We start from the raw sequence: 27,107 nt of genomic DNA on the forward strand, positions 1-27,107 counted from the left end.
AAGGGGTTGAACCTTGTTTTCAGTACAGAAAAATTTATATTTTTTATTCCACTCTTGTCACTTAATATGGTGCATCATTTTGGTTTCTTTGAATTACTGACTTTGCTTTTGGTTTGGTATCAATTTTAATACATGCTTCTTACATATTTTATGTGAAAAAAAGTTACTGGTAATGTCAAGAACTGTGGAAAGTTGAGAATTTACCCCACTTGGTGGCTAACAAGTTAGCTTCCACGGTTGTACAAATGTTGGGAGAAGATATGCAACTCTGGGGTCAGAGAGAAAGGATTTTATCACTCACAGTAGCAACAGTGGCTAGAGTATCATCATTTTTACGTAAGTTTTTCAGGCTGTGATTTCCAAAAGACAAGGTAAAGAGAACTAGATGACAACTACACACACAGTGATATCTTACAGGAGAGGAACCCTGAGTTTAGTGAAACTGATCCTTTTGTAAATGGCAGTAAGCATGTCTCTCCCTTGTTCCAGAGAAACATTGAATAGAGCTGTTTAAACTATATTTATTAATTTGTTTGGTCTTAGATAATTTTGTTGCCTAGTTTTTGTTTTTTTACCATTTGGCTTCTGTTCTATAGGCTATTTTGTTTATTTTTATCTTTCCAGTGCTTTAGAAAGCAGACTTCCTGTGTTTAATTCTGTTAGTGGATATTTCATCATTATTAAGATATACTCATAACTATTTTTCATTAATCAAAATAGTAACACAGAGGACCTTGTTTATTAATTGGGCTTCTTTTATCTATTTCTTTCTCCATCCTATAATTCATATCACTATGTAAACTTTGCCAGTGTTATATTTATACATAGTCCTCTTACTAGGAGATTAGAGATTTTAAGCTGCTGCATTTTTATTATCCTAATAATGCCAATTATTTTGAGTTTTCAGTATTAGCTTCATTCTCTGCCATCACATTTTGCAACAGCTGTTGGAACACTATGGTCACGGGTTGAAGGCCAAGAGAAGTATTCCTAAATTCTCCAGTTTCTTTGTGTTATGGAGCCAAGGTGGAAGTGAATCAGAATTCCAGTGGGTCTGGGAAACCAGCTCAATGGAATGAAGTTGACCCTTCTGCATGCACCATGCAGAATGATAAGGAAGTGGGGGATGCTAAGGGTTCCCTTCTATGGATGCCAAAATTCATAATGTGCTGCCAGGAGCCCTAGAAATGATCCCTTTCCTCCTGATCCAAAGATTCTATGGGGAGTGATGTCTTTCTATTTCCTCTCCCCTTCTTTTCTCCTCTTTCTAATGTCCTTACATCTCCAGTATCATCTCACCCATTACTGGCCTCAAGCTTCACAGTCTAATAAATTTCCTTTTTAAAGTAGCCCAAATGCATGGGAGCACCTGTCTTCATCTGTTTTCACTACCATAACACCATAGACTGGGTGGCGATACAATAGAGATTTATTTTCTCACAGTTCGAGAGGTTGGAAGAGATCAGAGCGCCAGCATGATTGGGATCTTGTGAGAGCCCTCTTCCTGGCTTGCAAATGGTCTTCTTGCTGTGTGCTCACATGTCCTTTCCTCAGTGTGTGTGCTTCGGGAGAGAAAGACAGAGGAGAGAGAAAGAGAGAGAGAGAGAGAGGCCAATCTTCATTTTATAAGGCCAACAATCCTGTTGGATTAGGACCCTACCCTTATAACTTCATTTAACCTTAATTATTTCTGTAAGTCTTATGTCCAAATACGGTCATGTTGAGAATTAATGATTCAACATATGAATTTGGGGGGACACATAACAGTACTGTAACCTTTGAGATCTTCATTTACACTATAATCTGGGCCTGAAAGCCCTTTCCACTTTTCATCAAGGGACCAATTTGTCCTCATCTTTCAAGACTAGCTCAAGGACACCCCCTCCAGGAATTTATGATTGAAACCTTGGTGGCTAGTGCTATGCGGTCCTTCCCTGTGGATAGTTCTCCCTTGTCTGTTAGTGTTGGATGAGCTCCAGTTTACCGTAAACTCTTCAGGGCAAGGGCTAGTTTCTTACTTACCTTGAGACTTTCCTGTCTTGGGCAGTGTCTAGCTCAGAATAAGCCTGTAATCAAGGTTGGATAAACTTAAAGCACAGATACTACACCACTCATGTTCAATGAGGCACCTGAAAATCCTAGGAGAGACAGGAGTAGGAGGAGGAGGTGGAGGAGTAAGGAGGGAGTGGTACCCAGTAGGAGCAGGGACCTGAGCCTGAGTGGCTGAACTCTGGATCTTATTGCTTGACCACCAGGATTTCTCGGGCCATGAGCAGAGAGCCACAAGTTTGCATCAGGTGATGAAAATTGAATCCCTTCCCAGAAATAAACATTCTGTGAATTAGTAAAAATTTGCTGCAAAGAGTGCTAGCCTGCAGTCTGGCATCTGGGAAATTCAGCTGCATAGCTAAGTTGCCCGGAGGACATACACTTCATAAAGTGGTAGACATCAGTATAGCAAAACTGTTAGGGGTCTATAGGGAATAAAATTCATCTCCCCATGCAGTCTTTTTTCATAACATCTCTTTGCAGTAAAGAAGGCCTCGTGATAATAAGAGTGTCCTTTATAGATTAAATGGGGATTGATGACCCTTAAATTTAGCTAGAAAATAATAATTTTTTTAACTCCAGCATGATCAAAAAATTTGATGTGCCTTTTAAGAGTATAAAGATGGAAAAATTATCACCAGCTTAATTATTTCCACCATTGTTTCGCATGCTGTACATACGCATTATAAGAAAGGAAAAAGTTTGGGGTCAAATCTTTTAGCCAGGCTCTTTTGTCTCTTTCAGACACACTGTACCCAAACTACATTCTCTTTTCTGTTCTAAAAATAAAACTAGACCTTTGATCAACAGCTTTTTTCACATGATGCCAAACATTTGGAGCGAAAGGAAATGTTCTTACATTCACTTAACAAAACTGCTCTTTTAGTTGGTTCACATAGATTTATTTTTGAAGACTGAATTGCTTGCTAATTTCCCAGTTAGAAGCTCATGTAATTGCCACATTAGCATCCTCTTCTATTCCTTCTTTGGATGCTCTCCTATAACCTGGCTTCAGCTGCTCTTGGGTGCGACCCAGGCCACCTTCACCAGGTATGTGCGGTATGGCCGGGCCGGTGTTGTTGGTTTTTCAGAAAGTGCAAGCAAGCACCAGGAGCATGAACCCTTACTATCCCCTCTGCACACTCTCCCTCTTTAGTCTCTCCTTCCCAAGCAATTACATCCCAAGCAGCATGGGGTGAAGAAAGTGGAGCTCTTTTTCAACAGCAGGGTATGAAGAAGACTTTATCTCAGCAAGGCTTAGTGTCTTTTCCGTTTCATTGAAGACTTAAAGACTAGAAACATTTTAATACAAAATACCATAATCTCTTTAAAGTATACTCTAGTGCTTTCATATTTCAGTTTTACTGCTATGAATATTTCATGTTGACTTTTTTTTAAAGCTAATTACGTAAAAAAATAAGTAAGGGAAGATATATTTGTCTATGTTATAAAGAAGCTTTAAAAAATCAACTTCTTAATCTATGATTTGGTAAATAGACCTGTGTGTAAGAGTATAATTTATAATTTTCATCATTAAAATTTTTTTCCTATACCTGGTGAATCTACTGAATGTGTTGATGGCGCCTTTTAAATTTAAGTAAATTCTTTAGCTTTAGTAAATTTTTGTCAGAGCCGAAATACTAAATTAACGTAAAGACCTTTTTGGTCAGAAAGCTGCTCTCAGTTCAGATAACAGTTTAAGACAGACAATGAAATAGATTTTGTTGACATAAGAACAGTTGTAACTGTGGTTTTGATTTTGCAAATAAAAAGCACCAACGTCTCCAAAAGTTCTTGTCACAATATTAGTTACATGATGCTATTTTCTTATAATACATCTGATAAATAATTTTAATAGTTTCCTTAATGAAGGATTAAAGAAAGATTCAGGTGCAAATAGGTATTATTTTCTAAAGAGCCATAGTAATGACAAAAGTCTAGAGTATTTATAAATATTTCAAAGTATGAATAGATGCCCTGGAAAAATTGCTTTCATTGACAACCGAATTAATTATAGTAGTTCTTTTATTCAAAGCCCTATTATTTGGCTGTAAAAATCATTGTAGGTTAAAAATGGACTCACATTAGCTTCTCTATAGGTATACTATTTTACATACTTTTTAAAAATGGCCTTGATTCTTTTCAAAATGCGCTGAATACAAATATTCTAAAATATATGTATTTTCAAAATGGTACTCTGTGACATAAAATCTGAGTTATTTATAATTATTTTAGATACCATAATATATTTCAGGTTTTTAAAACAACTTTGTAAGAATTAGCACGATCATAGTAGAAGTATATTAGGTACACACATTTGAATGTGCATTTCATACGTTATATTTATAAGAGAATGTTAGCTAATCTATGTCTTTAGTTTTTCATGCAGCTCTCCGGGAGACCAGAATGTGGCTATCATGGAGTCATTCGATTTTAACAGAGATCCTTTCTCTATAACTAATTCAACGCATGGCTATATGGGTAATTTTGAACAAGTGGATCTTTCTCCAACCTGAAAGGCTGCCAGGAGGGAGAGTGAGTGAGAAAAAGAGGGTTTCAAAGGAGTCACAGAGAACCACAAAGTAATCACGAAGCACTACTGTATTGCCACAATCCCCCTACAGAAGTGCATTGAGAAGTGGTGATATAGAACAGAAGAGGACACATCATTACAATGAAACACTCTATAATACTTGGGACAACAGTTGGGAATGATTTTGTCATCAAACAGAACAGCCGGAATTGTAGAAAGTTTGACTCTGTCTGTTATGAGGAATTTTTAAAGAGCTATGATAGCTCCCCTTGAATCTCATATAGCAGCGAAACATGAAATACAGAAGACTAGAAATGTAATGTAGAAACTGCATTGTAACCTTTATGTATTACATTTAATGAAAAAAAAACCCTTTAAGCCAAATATTACACTATACAAGTATATAAATTATGATTATTCTAAATTTAGATACAACCATTTTATTGAATCCATAGTGTTGGAATAAATTACTAAAGAGGGCTCAGTCTTCTAGCCCTGTGAAATCCTAGCAAATGAAATACATTTTGGGTCACATCAGAGCACCAGTGCTATAGTGAAGGGAGGAAAACCTGATTTTGCAAATGTCATTGGAAATACTTTAATAGCACCAATAAAATGAACAATCCCAGGGGCACCTGTGTGGTTCAGTCGGTTGAATGTCTGACTTCAGCTTGGGTGATGATCTTGCGGTTTGGTTCATGAGTTCGAGCCCCGCATTGGGGCTTGCTGCTGTCAGGGCAGAGCCTGTTTCACATCCTCTGTCCCCCTCTCTCTCTGCCCATCCCTTGCTTACGCTCTGTCTCTCAAAAGTGAATGAACATTTAAAAAAAAGGAAAAACCCCAATGAATTATAACAGTATCATTGAATACTTAATGTTACTGCCATTGCTGAATTTCAATAGAAAGAAAGCCAAACATATAATGACTGGGAATTATGATAAAGACTGATTCTTGAGAATAAAGCAGAAACCTTATTGTAACAGGGCCTGATGGGCCATTGGAGTGACTTGATTCTGAGTCTGGAGTTTTGGTCTGACGTTGCTTAAATTTTCCTTACCAAAGTTGAAGATTGATGCTAGGTCCTGGAGTCAGGAGTTAGGCTGAGCCCACTAAGGAGGACTACATTTTTCATATGAAATCTCTTCATGATGTAAATTAGGCTTAGTATTGTGGAAGTGATATGTTAGAAATACTGTTTAGTACAAGAGTAAAGACCAGGTCAGTCATGGTTTGGAATTCATTCATTCATTTTCAAATATTGTACATGTGCATGGAAAATGAATTCTAGCATCAATATTTGTCTATAACTTCTGCTAAAAGGTACCTATTGAAAGAACCCAAGGAGGAAAACGATATGTTAAAAGGAGTGTTTTAGGAGAATTAGTTAATAGAAGGATTTCAGTGTGAAGTGACTAGAATCAGGTAGTATACTTACGAAACTTTCAGTGTTTCTAATTCAGGTGTGGTATGATAATATCTTAAAATTTTATTTAATGGGTTTGCTTTTCTACACATCCTTATACTTCATCTCCCTCTATTCAGTTAGGGGTATCATTGTCTAAAAGAAAATGAGGATTATTGCAACAAAGATGCAAAAAACCAGTCAATGCTAAGGTTTTGAAACTTTTTATGGGCCAGTAGAATTGCAGGTTAAGTTTTTCAATAATAAAAGTGGACATTATTAGAGAGAGAAAAAAGAGATTTGTATAAACAGCATGGGTCTTATCAAAAAGGGTAGGTTTAGAAGTCTATGTGTCTAGCCAGGATTTTTTTTTTCCTTTCCACCGGAAGCACACGCAAAAAAACAAAACAAACTAAAAGACAACTTCCTGACCTTGGAGGAGGAGAGGAAAGGTAAAGAAATGAATAGCAGAATAAATTAAGGCTCAGGAGGTTGAGAATCAGGGCTTCCATCCTGCCCTCTCCTCAGGTCAATCCCTGATGAGTACAGATGATCAAAACTCCACTGATGTTTGGGGGAATCCAGGAAAGAGATGCATCTCACAGATTCCAGATACAGTAGGGAGACCTCAACTCTTGAGATAAACTCTATATGGAGCATGGAACACAAGTTGGAAAGTAGAAATGGCTACAGAACAGCATGTAAGAGTGTTGCAAGCTCTGAGACGGGCAAGTCTGGCACCCGGTCAAGCTAAGGAGGAAGCAGAATGAGCACATATTTGGCCCATGAGCAGAGAAGGGCATTTTCAGTCATGCATGCAATGAGCGGGGTGCCACAAAACCAAAGGCCAGCCATGATCATACCTCTCATCAGAAATCAAGGTGGGTGGATGCTGATCACTATGGACCAAAGCTTTCAATGGTGAGGGAACATCAGAAGCAGCTGGACTCCCTGTTGGAACCCAGATTCCTGGACCGCTCATCCAGAGTTTCTGATTCAGTAGGTCTATGTGGAATGGGGTCCAAGTATTGACATTTCTAACAAGTTCCTGGGTGGCACAGATATTGTGGGTTGAGGACCTCACTTTGAAAAGCACTATTCTAGATTAAATGTCTTTCTTCCAAACTTAAGATGGTATACCCTCCTCCCCCGCCACACACACACTCAGAATATAGATGGCCCTTGGAGAGAGATGTGAAAGAGAAGGGGACACATTGTGATAGTCTGAGAAGTTAGCAAAAAGAGCATGAATTTATAACTGAAAGTACTAAGTAACCACTGATTTGAGAGAGTGAGCCTTGATTTCCACATAAAATTCACCACTATCAGCAGAAATTTGGCTCGGGGGCCAAATTCAGTTCAGTTATGGAGAAATAAAGTAATTTACTATTTGTACACCTTAGTTTTGTTACCGTGAAAATTTGAGCCCAGTCTGCTAGTGCTTAGCACAAACTGTGTACCGAGATATAAAAACAAACTTAGAACTCTTGGAGAGGAAACATCCAGAAAAGATGTTTTGGTCCTTTGTTACAGTGAAGCTTTGTCATACAACATTTTGCTTTTTAACTGACATGGGAGTAGGATGTTTCCATAGCCCTGGTACCACCATTCTGCTACTCATCCCCTGGGCCTCCTCGGAGAACAGAGAAAATAGGGGCTATGTCTGAGTGGACAGCCCTTCTGAGAGCTACGAGAAGGCAGAACATCTGTGTGCCTGGGAACACTGCTCCCACAGACATAGTTCTCCATCTGGGCCCCTGCACGAACAGACTTAGTGCCCCATTCATGACTTGCTCCGGGTCCTTGTGCACCCATGGCAAATAACAATGTTCAGTCTCCAGTGGAGTGGGATCCTCTTCTTTCAAGGGTCCAACATAAAATGTAAAAGCCTGTCAGATGGCATTTATACATAGGCAGCTGGTAGGGCTTCTCTGTTCAGTTGCACACTGGTTTGACCTCAAATCGGACTGTGCACCTTCCGTTTTGCATTTTCCCTTTGCAGACAAGAGCTAGGTCAGTAATTTATAACTTCTTGCGAAGCTGAGTGCACATTTATGAGGCTTAGCTGAAATGAATCTATTACATGTTGCCTAACATCCCCAAGTCTTTCAGCCTCTGGAAGCCAACCTTTCCTTTGATACTCTCATACAGTTACACAAGCTTCCATCCCAACCCACCAATGGAAATTCAGTGTCGTTCCTTCCCCAGTATTTCTAAGGATTCCTCAAATGGCACAGGGTACGTATCCCTAATTACATGGTGCTGGATACACTGCCTACTCTGAACTCTGAATCTTTTTTGCTCTCTGTTTTTTTTAACCTATAGTTGTTTTATCTACATATCTAACAGCCTTCCCTCCTCATACTTTATCCAAGGCACAGTCCAAATGTCATGTAGACATTCCCCAAAGCTCCACTAATCCAGTCATTTATCCCTTTTCTTTTTTCTTAACTACTACATGCCAGGTGATGGGTGCAGCACTAAAAATACCCATGTTTTGGTGTACTGTTGTACATTTTTACAAAGTATGGAGATTTTCTCAAATGTAGGAAGTTAATGGATGATGGTGCTAGCAGGGAGCGGTAACACCTAACTCTTGCATACCAGTGTCAGATATCACCCTTTCGAAGCCACAGGGATTCCCTTCATGGACTCCATTGTTCTGAGGACAGCCTCTGTGCCTTGTGCTTTGTGGTTGACTGATGCTCTCATTCTCTATGGAGGTCTTTCTCTGTCATCTCTTTTCCTCAAGTCCCAGAACTTTTCTAAAGCTCTTCTCTCTGGAGATACCAAAAGAAGAAAAGAAAAATTGATTTTTTAAAAGTTACAACAAATCATGTAGCTTACTTTCTCTTATTTTAGTGCCTTTTCATAACCAAAAGTCCCAGGACACTGTTTGCTCAAACACAAGAGACAAGTCTTTTGGACAGGATTCATGACAAGTTAAGAGAAGTTTACACAGACCATTTTTCTATCATGGACAATGCAAGCCACCACTATCAATGTAGTGGATCAACAAAACACCCTATGTGATAGGTAAATGATCAGGTCCTGGGGATTTGATTATGACAGAAAGGCAGACAGTATATACTGCTGCCCTACTAAGAGAAACCAAATCTCTTTGCTGTGTTTTTTTCTTTAATAACATATTGAAAAAGCATTTGCCTGATCAATAGCTAAACAGCAGATCTCAGGAGGTGTTCATTTATGCCAAAAAAGAGATCACGTTTGGAGAAACAGCTGCAATTGGAGTAACTTCCTGAATATGTTTATAATAATCTACTGTCCTTCTCTGTGGCCATCAATTCAGTTAAATGTAGATATGATAGGAATCCTATGTCTGCCTAACTCTGGTACTGTTTTGGTGGCATGAGTCTGTGCCCTCCTTCAATTTACTTTACAATTTGGAAGACAGAAGATAGTGTCAGGGACTAATAATCATCCCTTCCCAATATCCCACAAGTCAAAGAACCAATGTGGGTATTCTGGCATTGGCAGACTTTATTTTTGCCTACTATGCATTCAAAAAGTAAGGAGGTACACCTGGGTGGCTCAGTTGGTTAAGCATCCGACCTCTGCTAGGATGATCTCACAGTTCATGGGTTTGAGCCCCTTATCGGGCTCTTTGCTGACAGCTTGTAGCCTGGAGCTTGCTTCAGATTTTGTGTCTCCCCCTTGCTTCCTGCCCTTCCCGCACTTGTGCTCTTTCTCTTTCTCTCTCTCTGTCACAAAAATAAACATTAAAAAAAAGTGAAGCTATTACCTCATTTTATATAATGTAAAATCACTCTGGTTGGTAACTATAGGTCCCTTTGAGGAATCTCTAGGAAGGCTCAAGTTTATTATTTTATACATACACAGGGTACTTCTTCAAAAGAACCTGGTATACTCTTCATCCCAAGGCCTCTGAGTATGAAAACTGGGCGAGAGGCCATAGCTCTATTGCTCCCCAAATCTGAAAATGATACCTAAAATGTTTAAATTATAAAAATCAAGTAAGTAGTAAGAAGCAGTTCTGTTTCAGTCCAGTGGACACTATGGTCTACTCACCTCCACCAATGTTTCTTGTGGCTGAACTCATTCTGATTTTAACCTGCTGCCCATTTGGGGAATCATGTCCACTTGTCTCTGGTCTTCAAGCTTAAGAACAGCCACTTGGCCTCTGTAAGGAGACAGTTATCTCATTATCCCCCACTGAACTTAGGAAGCCTGTTTCAATTAAGTTACTTGTTATAATCATGCGTGGCATTATGGGGTGTTTCTTAGTGCTTTGATAAAGGAATGTCCTTGGAGCCCACCCAGGTAACACAATGAGGAGATGAATGGCAGGTCACACTTGATAAATCAGTACTAACATTCTGTCTTTCTTTGTATACCTTCATCTACATTATATCCTAGAAATTCTTGCATTTGAATCTTATCTAGCTTCGACCACTAGGAGTTCAAATTTTAGTCTATTGACCAAGTAATCTGGTGAGCCACAATTGCATACTCAAACAGCAAACATATTTAATCCACAAATTCCAGGAAAGTGCAATCATGGTGATAAATATGACTTATTCCAACACTTTGTTTCTGTCTCCCTGTTCTAGGACCCTCAGGATCCATTCATACCATTTCACCCCAGGTTTTCATCAATATAAATTAGCAACATCTTCCAATGTTTTTGATGGATAAGCTATCTTCTCTGAAGTAAGACTTCATACCCATTCTTCTGTGATCTGAGTGTAGTTATGAGTCTGGAAGCAGTGCAAGTTGATGAGACATATCTTGTGCAGAGTCAGCAATCCCAAGCAAGGTCATTTTTCTCAAGTATAGTCCTCACGCTTTCTTCAGACAGGGGAGAAAGGGTTTCTTCCACTTTTAAGAAGGCACAGTAGAATGTGAAGTCTCAAATCTGTCAGAATCTACCTCAAATCCCCGCTTTTTTTCAATAAGTACCCTAACTTTCATATAAGATACCAAGCAAAGCTGTGAATTCAATGTGCTTTGTAATTCTGAAATATGCATCATCAGACTTTGAGTTCAGTTTTCAAATATATCAGCCATATATTTGGCTATAAGAATAGGAGAAAATTTAGGAACCTCTTTTGTTTTCTGATTATGCTATGAACTGAAAATTAAAAACCCCGAGCTTTTTGAGGCACCTGGGAGGCTCAGTTGGTTGACCATCTGACTCTTGATTTTGACTCAGTCATGATCCCAGGGTTGTGGGATCAAGCCCTGTGTTGGGCTCCACGCTGAGTGTGGAGCCTCCTTACGATTTTCTCTCTCTTTCCCCCTGCCCTTCTCCCCTGCTCACGTTCTCTCTATATAAAAAAATTTAAAAAAAAAATAAAAAAAATAAAAAAGGAAAATCCTGAGCTTTTCAATTTCTCTTTGTAGAAAGAAGTGATACATCAGAAGCAGATAGGCTACCCTATAGGCCCTATAGTCATCACTTACAACCCATTGTTTTATTATACAGCCTCTTTGTATCCCAAATCCTTGCCTTTAATAGCCACTTCATTTCAGACAACAATAGTGATAAGTTAACGATTATTTAAAAGTCTTTGAATGCCATGGACCATGACATTGAGGTTACGTTAAGTTCAAATTTAATTAGGCACAAACTATCCCAGATCCTTCTCATTTTCAAAGTCTATTTTTTAGGACCACTTCAGTACCAAATATTTTCTCAGAGACTCCTACTGGACAAGAGCAGCTACTTGAAACATTTCAGACAGGAGAGGATTTAGTAGAGGGCATTAGAAGCTTTCCTAATTGCTAGAATGCCTGGAAAAGCAAAGGTCATGGGAGAGCTCTGTTAACTCTCAGATTCACCACTACCTTACAGAGTGGCAGGGAGTTTCAAGAGACAAAAAATTACTAGTAATTATACAAATGTAATACTAAAGTAGCTGATTCACTAGGAAACACCTGGAGGTCACTGCAGAAGCTCAAATCTGCTGAAGACCATGTTTCTACCCATCTTGATGTAGGAACAACTATATGAATTGTGCTTTCTCTCTTGCACCTTTCAAATCCTGCATGAATGCCTCTCATTGGCAAAATATAATCTGGAATCCAAGGGATTCAGAGAAAAGCAATGGTCAGGCTTTCAGCCACTGAAAATAGGGGAGGTTAAGTGTGGAGAAACCATGTTGGTTTGTACAAACAGCACAGACAGCATAATAAGCCTTTCTGACATAGTCTGTGAGTTTGGTTTTTTAATGATTTTGTAAAAAAGGGACAACTAAAGGTATCTTTACATCTTTACCCATATGCTACACAGTGGATGTTGATTAAAAAGTTCATGGTTCAGGGGCGCCTGGGTGGCTCAGTCGGTGCGGTCCGTGGGTTCGAGCCCCGCGTCGGGCTCTGGGCTGATGGCTCGGAGCCTGGAGCTTGCTTCCGATTCTGTGTCTCCCTCTCTCTCTGACCCTCCCCTGTTCATGCTCTGTCTCTCTCTGTCTCAAAAATAAATAAAAAAAATTAAAAAAAAAGTTCATGGTTCAACTAACACAGAGAAAGAGGCATCAGTGACTACATGAATCCATTCTAGGTTGATTTCTGGTAATGCTATTTTGTGATTAGAAAAGAAAACACAGAAAGAACCACTTCTTGGTCAATTGTAGTGACATAAAAATAAATTAATGTATAAAAAATAACAAAAAGCAAGAGCAATGCAAAGCAACTAAAATTTTTGCAAAGTTCAGTTCTATCTTAAAAAAATATAGTCAAATAAATAAAGAATTAAATATTTGGATGAAAGCAGAATAAACGTTTCGCATCCAAAATAAAACATTTTTGTTGTTCATAATCACTGAGATAGAGTGTATGTTGGCTGAGTAGAACCTGAAAGTGAATCAACAAAATCTTTTATAGGTCCATATTCCCTTCTTCCATCCTTAGAAAACATAATATTGAAATAATGTACTAGTAAAAAATTAAATCACTTAATGAGATTTCTCACAATTACCAGCATCCTTAATATTTATAGGTGTTCGATAGTTTATAACCTTTAAATCTCCATGACATCTTCTAACACAGTGCTTGGATAGAGTAAGTACCAAATAAATACTTGTTGAATTACTGAAAATGAATACAGACTGTACATTTTAAAGATTGTACCAAAAAATGGTAAACAGGCTTACTAATGTTCTTAAGCACTGAGCTAGAAATCAAGAAAGAGGCAGTTAATTTTAGCTGCCATGAGTCAATTCATTGTGTGAAGTTGGGAAAATCATTTCAAATCTGTTGAAATCCTTATTTATTTTCATAATAATGAGCTCTCTTACCTATTTCACAGAAATACCTTGAAATAATTACTTTTCTTTGAGCCCTTTGGAAGTAACAAGACTATAGTCTTACAATGTGTATTGATAACAATACCAGACTTTTATAGTAGTAAACAAGCATGTGCTACTTTATATATTTGTGAGGTTTCATTGTTATCTAAATCCAATTATATGAATATGAGGAAACAGTTTGATTACAACAAATTTCAAAAGCTTAGTTATTATATATGGGATATTGTTCATGTATTCAACAAATCTTCTCTTTCCACAAGGTCTGTTTAAAGTCTCACTGTCTTTCGTGTCTTGCCCAAACCTGAATTCTACCGCCAGCTATTAGAATATTGCCGCTGCTCCAAAATAGGCAGCTTTTACCCCATCAGATAAAGGACAACCTTTTGCTCCCAAGGGGCTTTCCTTCCATTATTTCTTGATCTCTTGGTAGTGCTGAGATGTTCTTATCAGAAAGCTTTTCCTCCTTCTCAAGGATCTTATATGAATATATTTTAAAATCCTCAATAATGTTTAAAAATTATTAAACACCTTTATACTGGACGTCCATCTTCCCTTTCAACTATGTTCAATGAGAAAAGTTTTTAAGCCCCTAGTCCTCCAAATGAAAACTTGGTTATTTCTATAAATTTTGTAATCACTCTTAGGAAAAAGAAAAAAAAAAAGTCCAGAGGTCTACCCTGTCTAGGGATGCCCCAAGAGCGGCACAGGGTAACATAAGCAGGGGCATCTATCAGAGCACGCAGGACACAATACGTGTACCAGAAACATTAGTTCTACTTCTGCTGCTCCAGCCTCAACATGTTTGGGGAGGTAAGCAAGATTCATACTATTTATAGAACTTCTGGTGGAAGATTAAGACCAGTAGAGAATTCTGCAAAATTTTTCTTATGAACTATAAAATACCCAAGAGTCCTTCTTAATTACTAAAGTCTGAAATTAGAAAGTCATATCTCACATAAAATTCAAAACTCCCAAAGTCAAAATTTCCCCCTTCCCTCAGCTAGGCCCTGTTACAACTGGAAAGCTATTGGTGGAGGAGGACGCGGCCAGGATTTTCTTTCTTTCCAAGATCCTCCTCTGCTAGAGTGTTAACTTTGATTTCTGATCGGTCTGGGTTTTGATCAAGGGGTTGCTGGAAATTCACACACAATCCTCCCTCCTCTGGCTCACCACTTCCCTTTGTGCTGTTGGTAGGGATCTGGTTCAGCTCCTCTCTGTCAAGGACTGCTCATCTCTTAGATGGACTGAGTATAAGCTACCCTCAGCTCTCATCTGTGCATATGAACTACTTTTTGCTCAAGGCAAATATGTACCCTTTGCTCAATGCAGCAGCAAACTGTCCTTTAACATTGTGAAAGACGCTTTTGTGTGAAGTCAAAAGTCAGGGGGGCAATGGTGTCTCTCAATGAAAGTGAACATATACCAAGATTTCCCAGTGATTTTGTTTTTAACTTGTATTTTGGTTTTTTTCCTTACCAGTAATCTTTTTGAAGCCTCTTTTAATAACAGCCAATGAATAGCTGATGCTCCCTCAACCTCTTTCTGGGGAGAAATGGGACTCAGGGCACCTGAACAACTCTCTCCTTTTATGCCCTTTCTGTGATTGAGTTTGATTTATATTAAAAGTTTTAAATATTTATTTAAATGTTTACTGGAAATGTGTATCTTCATCTGACACCTCAATTGAGATTTTCATATTTGCTAATTCTGGCACCACAGGAAAATTTCAATTTAACATTCTATTTCTGTGCACTAGCACAGAGGGATACCTTTCTCTTGATGGTTTTCAAATACATGGAGAACTAAGGGATGGAGAGGCTGTTTATGTATCCATGTATACTTTGTTCAAGAAAATAAAGGCACACACTTCTCCTTGTTGGCTGTGTTTATGGGATCAGTGGCTCTATTGGGGACTATTAGAAGATTCTTACAGTTTCCCAGTCTGTCCTGGAGACTGTGGTTGGAGGGACAGAAGGAAGCTCATGTTCACTGGTTTGGAATTCCAATGTTGGTGACTGCATCAGCCATCTTGGTGATGCTGAAGGGAGGGAGACGTCTATGTGCTTCTTCTCTTTTCTCTTCCTGGCTAGTTTTTAAAAAAAATTTTAAATATTTATTTATTTTAGAGACAGACAGACAGAGCATGAACCAGGGAGGGACAGAGAGGGAGACACAGAATCTGAAGTAGGCCCCAGGCTCCGAGCTGGCAGCACAGAGCTGGATGCAGGGCTGGAACTCAAACCATGAGATCATAACCTGAGCCGAAGTCAAGACACTTAACCGACTGAGTCATCCAGGTGCCCCTCGCTACATTCTTTCTTACTTGGAAAACGATTAAGCTTAGATCCCCTTAAAATGCAGAGAGTAACTGAAAGTACAAGTCTCAGGTGTTCTATTTATTCTCAGGAGTTTGGCTGCAAAAGAATTAACCTATCCATTCTCAGTTATTTTCTGGAATGCTCACATTTTGGCACAAAGGTTTTCATTGGTGCGGGAGAGCAGTGTGAGAAGGTGGTGGGGAACCTGACTTTCAAATCGACATTCTGGCTGTTTTAAGAGAATATATTGAGATCTGCTTGGATAGGAAGGAAATTTCCTTCATTGTAACAACTTCATGTGATAACTTAAAGCAGATTGCTTAGGCAGCAGAAGCTGGAAGGACACAAATTGGTAGCTCAATATGTCCAAATTTTCAGTGGGATGATAAATCAGAGGGTGTCCTGTTCTCAGGGTACAGCATGTTCTGGGTCTGTAATTCTTACCTTTGATCTTGGAAAATAGAAAGCATGCTTACTGACTTTGGCCAGGTACTGGATGAACAGAAAAGCCCATCCCTCTGCTTCAGTTAGGATGCTTTACGTTATAACAAATTGGCTTAAATACTAAATGGGCTTTATTGTACCATGCGACTAAAATGTTCAAAGATAGAGGAGAATTTAGAAAAGGTCTTGCATCTCTCTAACACTTTGGATCTGCCCTCTGCAATGAATTGGCATGAATGAAAAGGCTACTTAGCACCAATTTAGGGCTACATGTTTCCTCATTCATGTCCACCAAAGAAAATACCCAATTGGATAATCTTAGACCACATGTCTGCCATCCTTTGAGACTATGATGGTTGCATAAGATATGCATTTTTCTATTGGAATAATTTAAACTAGTCTGTTGGAAGACTAGTTTGAGGGCCATTCTAAGCAGTACTCCCAGTGATAGCTACTAACTGGGGGAGGAGAGAAGCAATCGCATTGCTGGATAATTCCCAATCATAGGGACATTTTTAAAAAATAAAGTAAAGAACGGAGTGCCTCGGTGGCTCAGTTGGTTGAGCAGCCGAGTTTGGCTCAGATCATGATCTCACAGCTCTTGAGTTTGAGCCCCATGTCGGGCTTTGTACTGACAGCTCAGAGCCTGGAGCCTGCTTTGGAGTCTGTCTCCCTGTCTTTCTGCCCCTCCCCCATTCACACTTAGTCTCTCAAAAATAAATAAAACCTCAAAAAATAAAAATAAAAAACATAAAGTACAGATTTCTGCAAAGTCCTGGAGAATCATCTTTCAGAAACTCAGGTTACATTTATTTATTTATTTATTTATTTATTTATTTATTTATTTATTTTTAGGTTATCTCCTGATTAAGAGGTCCTGATAGTTGGGATGCTTGGGTGGCTCAGTCAGTTGAGCATCTGACTCTTGATCATGGGATGAAGCCCCATGTTGGGCTCTGCACTGAGTGTGGAGTCTGTTTAAGATTTCTCTCTCACTCTTTCTCTCAAATTAAAAAAAAAATGCACTAAAAAAATAAATAAGAGATCCTGATAGTTGATCTTCATTTCTTTATGTACCTGGGGGCATGGGGCTCATAAACACTCTATTTTGGCCCAGCAAGGCTTGAACTGAAATAATTTCTCTGTGGTTTTATATTGTTTCTTTGATCCTTTCAAAAGCACCAATTTGATCGACATGTCATATTGGATCCAAGAATCAGAGTTTAATCTATATTTTATAACAGTTTTATTTATATATGTTGAATGTTTAATAATTATGACAAAAATTCTAAGCAATAGAGCATTAGGTGATTTTTATCTGATGGTAGTTCTTTATTATAATTTTTAAAAATGTTTACTTATTTATTTTGTAGTGGGGGCAGGGGTATACAGACAGATGGGGAAAGAGAGAGAGAGAGAGAGAGAGAGAGAGGGGATCCCCAGCAGGTTCCCACTGTCAGTGCAGAGCCTGATGCAGGGCTCCATCTCAGGAACCATGAGATCACCCCCTGAGCTGAAATCAAGAGTCAGATTCTTAACCTACTGAGCCACCCAGGTGCCCCTGATGGTAGTTGCTTTAATTTTGATTCACCACACTTCCTACAAAGGCTGTGGATGTGGCTACATGGAATATTTACTTAACTGTACTTCATATCAATACACATAATCTACTTCATTTGGCTTGGATTAAGTTGGTTTTAATTAATTATCTATTTTAGACAGCTACCAGAAATAGCCATTAGGTCTAGCATTGACTTGGCTTGCTATAAACAAAATTACTTTTATGATTTCTAACCATGGCAATGTGAATTTATCCAAAGAGTACTAAAAACTTAAACATATATTGAAGTTTCCAGGTAGCTACTCATTTTAATGATATGAAATATAATAAGTGAACCTTGCTTCAATGATATAATTGAAAATAAGACACTTTTTAAAAAATTTCAAGTGTCTTGTTTTTCAAAGCTGGTTTCTCCAAGAAATTACCCTCCTTGTTTTCATAAAAGCATTTTCTTTGAGAGGGAAATTTGCCTGTTAAATGTTTTTTGACATCCCAGAATTTTGTTGGTCTGATTTTCCGAAACTTTTCTTATTCATATTGGCTACAAGTAATTATGACAGCACCTATTACTGATAAAAAAAGGAAAAAAAAATCAAGTCTACTAGAGCATTTCTAAGTTACAGTCCAGTACAACAGAGATTGGAATGAATTTAATGTAGGGAAATGTAATCAGCCACATTATAAGAAAGTTTAATCTGTTATACCCTTAGGGAGAAACAAAATCTGAGTCTAAAGATCATTATAACTGTAAGAGACGTGAACAAATCAAAACAAGCAAACAAAACCCATCTTACAACAGATTATTCTTCAGAAAAACTAATATACTAAAATTTGTGGCCACCAATAGTGACACCAAATATTATCCATAAATCTTGGACTCATTAAATCAATTGTAATATTTTATACTTCACTTTTGCATTTGTGATATAATCAATGCATTTTTTATTTCACCAGTTTATCTAGAAATTAGTCAGCTTGGAAGTTACTCATTGTTTTGTTCAATGTTTATTTACATTGGTGCCATACCTTGGCACACAATCACTAGAGAAATATATGGTGATATCAGTGAGGAAGGAAGGGACGATGAATTTACTCATAGGATTAGAGAGAACCTTGTGCCTTTAATATTAATATTGACAACTCATCTGATGGCGTGATTTAATAGCCTGTAAATCCTCACTTATTTTACTGAGGGTCTGTTGAGTGAATCATTCGCTGTGCCAGAAATTGTGGTAAGTACTATACGTAAATGAATTTATTCAATCCTCACAAGAACCTTGATGACCCAGCAACTATTACTCTCATCTTATAGATTAGACATTTGAAGATTAAATGATTATTTTTTTCATCTTATATATACAGCATGGGGCCAGAGTTAAAAGCCAAGCATGTTTAATTACAAAATCCATGCTCTTTACAACCGTTTGCTATTTCTTTCTAGTTATATTATTCTTTTCAAGTAGATTATTGATTACACTTTTCTAGCCTTAATTATGCCTGGTCATAGGTATAGTGAGGTTTTCATTAATCCAGAATAGATTTACAGACTGACTGAGGTTAAGATCTGGTTGAAAATTGGCTTGTATACTATTTCATTGATTAGAATATGCTCATTTGTTTACATTCTAACATTTTTGAAATCAGGATGGCCTTATAATTGATGATAAGGAAGTATCTGGCATACTTTGATTATGATAGTTTAGTTTTTCTTTCTTAGTGGCATTTAGGCTAATGTTATGTATTCAATAGACAGTTTCTTAGATTAGATGATATGTGCTACTTAGCTCTCCAATGAAACTCAGTAAAATTAGGCAAAGCAGAGTAATTCTGATTCATGCTCAGCTCCACCCCATGCCATCTTCTGCACAGGGTTGGGAGAAAAAGACACTCTGCTTAGAGCTGGGGTGAGTTTAAGAGTTTTACCTATTATTGTTTCTGTTATCCAGAGACCCTCAGTAAAATAAGAAGGTTCTAACAATGAAACTTCTGCTTCTTATCCAAATTTTCCCCTGGATATTTTATTATGATTTCAAGTCACCTATATTCTTTTCCTCCCATCTCTTTTTTCTCCTATTAACCAAGAGTTCAGTCTTTTTACTAAGGGTTCTTTCCATAATTCCTTTAAAATTTAAATAAAAATGGATTTTTTGAGGGAGCCAAAACATAAGAGACTCTTAAAAACTGAGAACAAACTGAAGGTTGATGGGTACAAACTGATGGTGAGAGGGAAGGGTGGGTGGGTGATGGCTATTGAGGAGGGTACCTGTTGGGATGAGCACTCAGTGTTGTATAGAAACTAATTTGACAATACATTTCATATTTAAAAAATTGATTCTTTGGCCTATGCTTTTTACATATAGATATGTAGGATTTTAAATGATTTTAAATGATAAACTAGAAGTTTAAATTTAAACTTCTCTTTTTCTTGTTACTGTCCACTAGTATATAAGGATACCTGAATTTTTCCATTATGGAAATTCCCACTATTACTGAAGGGCTTAAAAAGCTATTGAAATTGATAAAAATTTTTATTGTTGTGTTTTTTATCTGTTCTGAAGCCTCTGGAAAGCTCTGCCTACCTCCTCTCCCACTTCCCCAAATCTTCCACTAATGCCCCTAAGGGAAATTGACCATTTGAACCTCAGAATATCTCCATAGCTTAAGTGCTAGAGAAGTGTCTCAGTTTTCTCTTATCTAAAATGGGGAGGAGAGGTGTGGGATAATGATACAACCTACCTATCTTGCTTATAGAATAAATTAGCTAATACAGGTAAATCTAAGAACAAATGTCTGGCACCAAATAAGTGTTCAATAAATGTTTGCTATTATTAGAAGCCATTTGGTATAGTTCATAAACCTGCTAGGCTAGTCTTTTTTCTGGGTATTTTACAGATCATAAATTCTTACAAGGCAAAGACTGTGCTGTATGCATCTTGATATCCCTCTTTAGACTTTTTTTAATGTTTATTCTTTTGAGAGAGGGAGAGAGACCGAGTGAGAGCACAAGAGGGGGAGGGGCAGAAAGCGAGGGAGACACAGAATCCAAAGCAGGCTCCAGGCTCTGAGGGGTCAGCACAGAGTCCAATGCAGGGCTTGAACTCACGGACGGTGAGATCATGACCTGAACAGAAGTCAGATGCTTAACTGACTGAGCCACCCAGGCACCCTTTGATATCCCTTTTAATGCCCTAAAGTTGTGCATTACATATTCTGAAAATCCCATTTTTTATTGATGGGCAAAACTTCCCATTTAGCACCAACCTGAATTGGATCTGTAAGACTTAATACTTACAGGAACCAGGGTATGTAGATCTCTCCCACTTAAGTTTGGTATAGTGGAAATGAAAAAGGCTTTAGGCTCAGTCAAATCTGAATTTTAATTGCAGTTGTCTTTTACTTTGATATTGGGAGTTACTTAGAACTCTCTGAACCTCAGTCTGCTTCTGTAAAAAGTGAGGGATATTTACCCCATTTGGTTCTGGTGGAAATGAAATTATATAATGTATATAAAGCACAAAGACATATAGGAGGCTTTCCATAAATAGTAACTCTTGATAATTATTGTTTCTATTTAAAAAATTATTACCTTGAACCGATTACTTAATACCATTAAATCTCAATTTCTTTGTATATAAATTTCTACATATATAAAGGGCTAACATTACATTATTCACATGATTAAAAAGAGGATTCAGTTACATACAGGAAGTTCATATCAAAATGTCCTTCACAGAGTAGGTGCTCCATAAATGATTTTTATCCTTTATTCCCTTACTTCCTTTCCCACATCTTATTCCTTGATATAACAAAGGAGGAATTTCCTTGTTCTTTTTTTTTAAGTTATTTATTTATTTTGAGAGAGAGAGAGAGAGAGAGAGAGAGAGAGAGAAAGAGAGAGAATACACAGGGGAAGGGCAGAGAGAGAGGGAGAGAAAGAGAATCCCAAACAGGCACTGCGATGTTAGGGCAGAGCCCAAAGCGGGGCTTGATATCATGAATTGTGAGATCATGACCTGAGCCAAGGTCAAGAGTTGGACTCTTAATCCACTGAGCCAGTCGCCCAGGTACCCCTCTTTGTTCTTTCAAAAGAGATATTTTCAAAAGTTCCCTAACTCTTGAGTGTGTTGTGCTGTTGTGAAATTTTAGCAAAAATGAAAGCCTAAGGACTTTGGGTTTTGAGGTTAGAAAAGTTATGGAAGCATTTGGAACAACCTTCACATATCTCTCATCACCAATACCACGCAGCATTCTGTTATTTCCCATGGGTGTTTCCATTCTTCTATTTTCAATGGTGCAAAGAGAATTAACCCTTTAAAACTTATAAATAGTATTCTTGAGGAGTCCTTATTCCATTATGTAGTTTCTATATTTGTTCCCCAAGAATTTTTTAGAGTTGTGGTTCCTTTGTCTGAACAAAATGAAAAGATCCTAAAACAAAAACAGAAACAGCTGCTTCCTACACCATTGAAGAAGAAGCTTTAGGAGCAGTCTTACGTGCTATGTTTCTACAGTCTTTCCCAAAGAAGGTGAGAAAGCTTGTATAGATATGCATATTTGGATTGGGACACCACTGTTCTAGAGGATGGTATTTTATATTGATAGCATAATTTGACAGTAAATCATTATTATTATCTCCTTATTAAAAGATTAAAAGATCAGAATTCAGAGCACAACGGTCATGCTTGCCAATTTGACCATGGAACCATTAGCAATACTGACAGTTCAATTACAATTGTGCTTATTTCGTCACTGATTGGAATCATGGCAATTTGGGAGGATACAAAAGCACGGAGGTACCTATAAACTGAGTGGGGCAGGGAGTAGTGTCCCACATTCAGTAACAGCTTCGTGGGTGCATCCATTTCAGGATGTACGGCAGGAACATTGAAAACTTTCAATATTTTACATGCCACACCTGTCCTAAGAAACACAGTATGTGACACACATTTATAATAAAAAGCTCTAACTGGAATCCTAACACCGGTGAATTTCTTTTCTGTACTCTGTGTAAGGAAGAAAGAAGCAAAGCACAATGAAATAAACCAATATCTGGTCAGTTCAGATTTAGAGTTCAATATACTACAGCTTATTACCTCAACAACAATTCATACTGACCCCAAGGCACTGTAAAGTCATCAATCATAAAAGAAATATTAAATTATCTTTACAATACCTATTTAGCAAGGCTGTAAAGTAGACTAATACGTTTTGCAAAGATTTTTTTTAGCCACTTAGGTTGAAACAAAACAGGTTTTTCTATTTAACCCCTCAGTTATCCAGAAAAATTATCTTTATGAGAAGTTAATGAAGGTTCTTGTATCCTACTAATGACTGCCAAAACGGGTACTGTTGGGATTTTAATTACCAGTGGGAATAATACACAGTAAGGAATGTAAGGAAAATGTCCAAGATGGGCTCACCTTGAAACATTCATTATGATCCCTCTAAGTCACATTTGGATACTGAAGAGAATGTCAAATATCCAATTCCTATATCAGTGCTGCTAGTGTCAGGGAAAGAGACACCATCAGAAGAAGAGGTAACCCCAGTCCCCCATGAACCCTTGCAGAGAGAATATAATTAATCACTCCCAACTGTCCCAACCTTGCATTTGTAGTTTCCGACTTAAGTGGAATATGCCTACCATTTATCTTCATTACTGGCCAGCAACATTAATAAAAATCAGCTTAAGATCTGAGCACAGAATCACTTCCTATAGATTCCAATTTAATTTAGGAATGCCTAAATTGAGGGAAACATCTCTTCTTTGCCTTTGAAAAATGAGTTGGTTTTTCTGTGATACCCAGCAACGGCAATAAACAAAGATGATGCAGATGTGAAGACCCGTGGCCAGTTCCTCCATTGATTACCTCCAGACATTAATTTTCAGTCTAATTGCTGTGGTTGGCACTTTCACCTCAGTGGTACTTACATATGCCTACAGATCCGTTTGATCACAACTCTTGAGTTTTGAATTATTTAATACTCAATCAGTTTAGAAATGCTGTCCTTCATATTCTATCCAGAAGTCCTGTAAAGGAATAAATCTGATGTGATATTTAATAAAATGGATTTTCCAGCCACAGATCTCCTTAATAGTTTACCATCCTTGTAATCCTGAGTTATTTTCTTTGTTCATGAAACAATTGCTTTAGAAAAATCAGAATCACCAAACACTTCCATATTCCATCTGGATTTATGGAGTATTAGAACACATTATACGTAAAAGATGATAAAAATGTATTTGCCTTGTGAAAATTATGTCTTTGTAAAAGTGTTGTTCTTTCTATTTAGCTGCAACCTTATGATTTTTAAAATTCTTAACTGTTATGTCAGACATTTTTAAAACAGTCCATATAAGTTCTTCTTCTTTTTTTTTTTTTTAAGTAAACGGTCTATCTCCTCTCATACTGAATACATAACACTGGTTAGCTCTTTCAGCATTGCAGAGGCATGAGCCTCAGACCACCCAGTCTTTGTACTTGAGATGTTTTGAACAATACTACCATCTGAACTGTGCAGTCGGGATCTCCTCAGCTTCTTTGTTCTTCCTCCAAAGTACTTAATGTTGTTTTAGTGGCAACAATAAATGTTACTTTCATGATTTTCTGTACTTAATTGTGACACGACATTATGTTTATTCATTGTTTTCCAAAAAGGAAAATTATGAGCAAAGCATATGATATTAATTGTTGGGCCAGTTCTCATGAATCTATTTCAAACAGCCTTTCCTTCTTTTCTAATAACTGCTTATTTTAATTGAGGTATCAACTATTTTATATATATGAACTTATCTTTTCAAGCTAAAATTTTGCTGCCTTTCAAAAAAACATTTACAACCCTAATGTGTGTGTGTGTGTGTGTGTGTGTGTATACACATATATAATCCTAAAATAAATAAACACATATATGCACACATGCACAGTAAGCCAAGTCTAATAAAAGTTTAGATATGCTGAGAAAGTCACATATTTTTAGATCTCTAAGTGACTATTGTTTACACAGAAAGACCAGTTCTTACATTTATCAAGGCCAATGCAATTATTCCTAAAGTGACTGCTTCACAGAGAAATTAAATGAAGGCTTATCTAAAGAACTTGTTGAATATTTTCAGATAAATAATGGTCTTTTTTTGCCTGTTGACACTATTTCAGCCTGAGTTCTTCAGGCTGAACTAATTTTTAAACTAATTTTTAAACTCTTCATTCCACCATTCCTAATAGACAGCCTCATATATTAATCAGTCTACTTTGATGGCCCTTTGAGAATGGTATCTTAATGTATATTTAAGTGCAATAAATAAACTTTAAATTTATAGGAATAAAGGAAATGGATGTAAATTAAGCTGGAAAATATAGTCTGTAGCCAAGCAACCCCATGCCTAGCTAAAACACAAGGGAAGTTTCTACTGTTAAAAAGAAATAGGAGAATAGTACTTACCCAAATCTACTGCTATGACCACCCAATCTGCCTTGTGCACCTTTCTTCCCACAGAGACCACATCATCTTGCCCCGAGTAACAAAGACTGAAGTCTCATCCACTAAACTGCATCCAACTCAAAGTCCAGGATCTCTGAGTGATATGTTGATGTTCCGACAGGCTTAGAAGTGGCTCCTGGATCCCCTATGACCTAGAAAAATATCACTTTTCTACTTCCTATGCCACACCCAATAAAGAATGGTAGAGTAGGATCAAAATAGCCTAATACAATTTTTTCTGTTTGGAAAATGGAAGATGGGGAAAAACGTAGACATCACTGATCCATAGCAATGGTGAAATTCTGTAGCTCATTGTTTCTATGGTTCCCATATTTGCCTTTTTATTTCTGACTAAGATTTTAAGGGAATTGCATTGATAAAGAAGGATGCCACAAGGGGCAAAGGCTTTAGGGGTTAACGTACTGACCCATAAAACAGTCCCCAGGTTTCCTAGCTGGATCTCTAAGAGAGCAAGCTGTGAAAGCTTTGTCGCCCCAGGAAGGCATACTTGTAATGCCAACTTGTCTCTTATAGGCAGACTTTTAGTTAAGTGCTCCCAGTAAGTTTCATTTGAGAACCACCATGCTCAAAGCTCTCTTCCTGTCTTGTTGATGTATAGACTCTCATTTGTTTGTTGGTTGCTGCTCTTGACCATCCGTGTTCCCCTCAATTTACTGTTTGTGACCTTGAGGCCATTTGAAACAATAGGCATTGGTGAGAAGGCAATCCTTAATCTGCTTTTGTCACTGACTGAGTCACATTTGAGAATACCTAAGCCAAGCTTCTGGAGAAAGGCTGTGTAGAGTCATCTTATTTGTTTGGGGAATAGAGCAGTTGGTTTTTCCAATTCTGTCCTACCCCCAAATTCTGCACTGTCAGCAAACGGGCTGAGAGTTTCCTTTAGCAGAATTTTCTTTTCTTTTCTCTTTTCTTGTATATTTATTTTGAGAGAGACAGTGTAAGGGGCAAGGAGAGAGAGGAAGAGAGAGAGAGAGAGAGAGAGAGAGAGAGAGAGAGAGAATTCCAAGCAGGCTCTACATTGGCAGTATGGAGCCCTTCTTAGGACTTGGAACTCAACCCTGAGACATTGACCTGAGCAGAAATCAAGAGTTGGAAGCTTAACTGACTGACCCACCCAGGCGCCCCTTGGCAGAACTTTCTTTCCTTCTCTGCTTGTGAAACGTACCACGGTTAATTCTTGCTTGAATTCTCTCCTTTCAGTCCCTTGTTACACGGCATACGCAGCGCACCGCACCAACACTGACATTTTCCAAACATGTCTCCTAGAGCCATAGTCTTAGTATGGAAAGGGTCTGTCCCCAAGAATCATGGGTAACGGTTTTGCCAAATTTTTATTGCGGCACGACAGAAGTCATCATCTTTCTGATCTTATCAAAACAACATTGCCACATAGTTTCAGGTAGGGCAGCACCAAATGTCTAGTAGCTGGAAGAGGTCAACGGGGGAACGTGACCTCTGGTTGACCTGCGAGCTGGCCCCGGGGGAAGGGGCAACTGAGCGGCTTTTCCCTCCCTCTCCTGGCCTCGGAACGAACCTGTGTTCCGCTCACTATCCCTGTAGCCGGAACCACTTCAAGGGCGCAACCTTGAGAGAGTCCAGTGCTACGGAAATGGTCCGCGCTGTGTACGTGACTGGCATCCCGTGAGCGACCCTGTATAAACTCAACAGTCTTGCAGGCGGGGCTGGAGACGCACTCCCCTTGCGGCGGCCCCGGACAAGCCTCGGTAGGTTCCCCTGCTTATTCGACCGGCCACCTTACCAGTCCTGCGTGACTGCCTCTTGCTTGTTTCTCTCCTTGCCCTCCGGGCAGGGCGGTTCCGACCTTCCGCCTGGAACTCACCAGGTGGTGGAACAGTTGCTGAGTCAGGAGACGGAACAAATGGGCCTAGGGCAGGAGGCATCTTAGGGGAACCCCCAAGTTGCCCGTCAGGCCTCTATGCGCGGGGCGGGGAGGGAGGGCTTGTAGCGCGGACGCCTGTGGGCCCCGCGTGAGCTGGGGCGCCCCGAA

General features: G+C 38.3%; 1 long non-coding RNA gene across 1 annotated transcript; it reads right to left on the minus strand.

Moving 5' to 3' along the window:
• Positions 1–845: 845 nt before the first annotated feature.
• On the minus strand, positions 846–27,107 carry LOC113602229 (uncharacterized). Its single transcript, XR_003423610.2, has 4 exons — positions 26,940–27,107; positions 10,035–10,146; positions 8,589–8,764; positions 846–1,562 (listed from the first exon to the last, which is right to left on the minus strand). It is a non-coding gene; the product is annotated as an uncharacterized LOC113602229 (long non-coding RNA).

The sequence above is a fragment of the Acinonyx jubatus genome, chromosome D3 (genome assembly GCF_027475565.1).
Source record: "Acinonyx jubatus isolate Ajub_Pintada_27869175 chromosome D3, VMU_Ajub_asm_v1.0, whole genome shotgun sequence".
In the NCBI taxonomy this organism is placed as follows: domain Eukaryota; kingdom Metazoa; phylum Chordata; class Mammalia; order Carnivora; family Felidae; genus Acinonyx; species Acinonyx jubatus.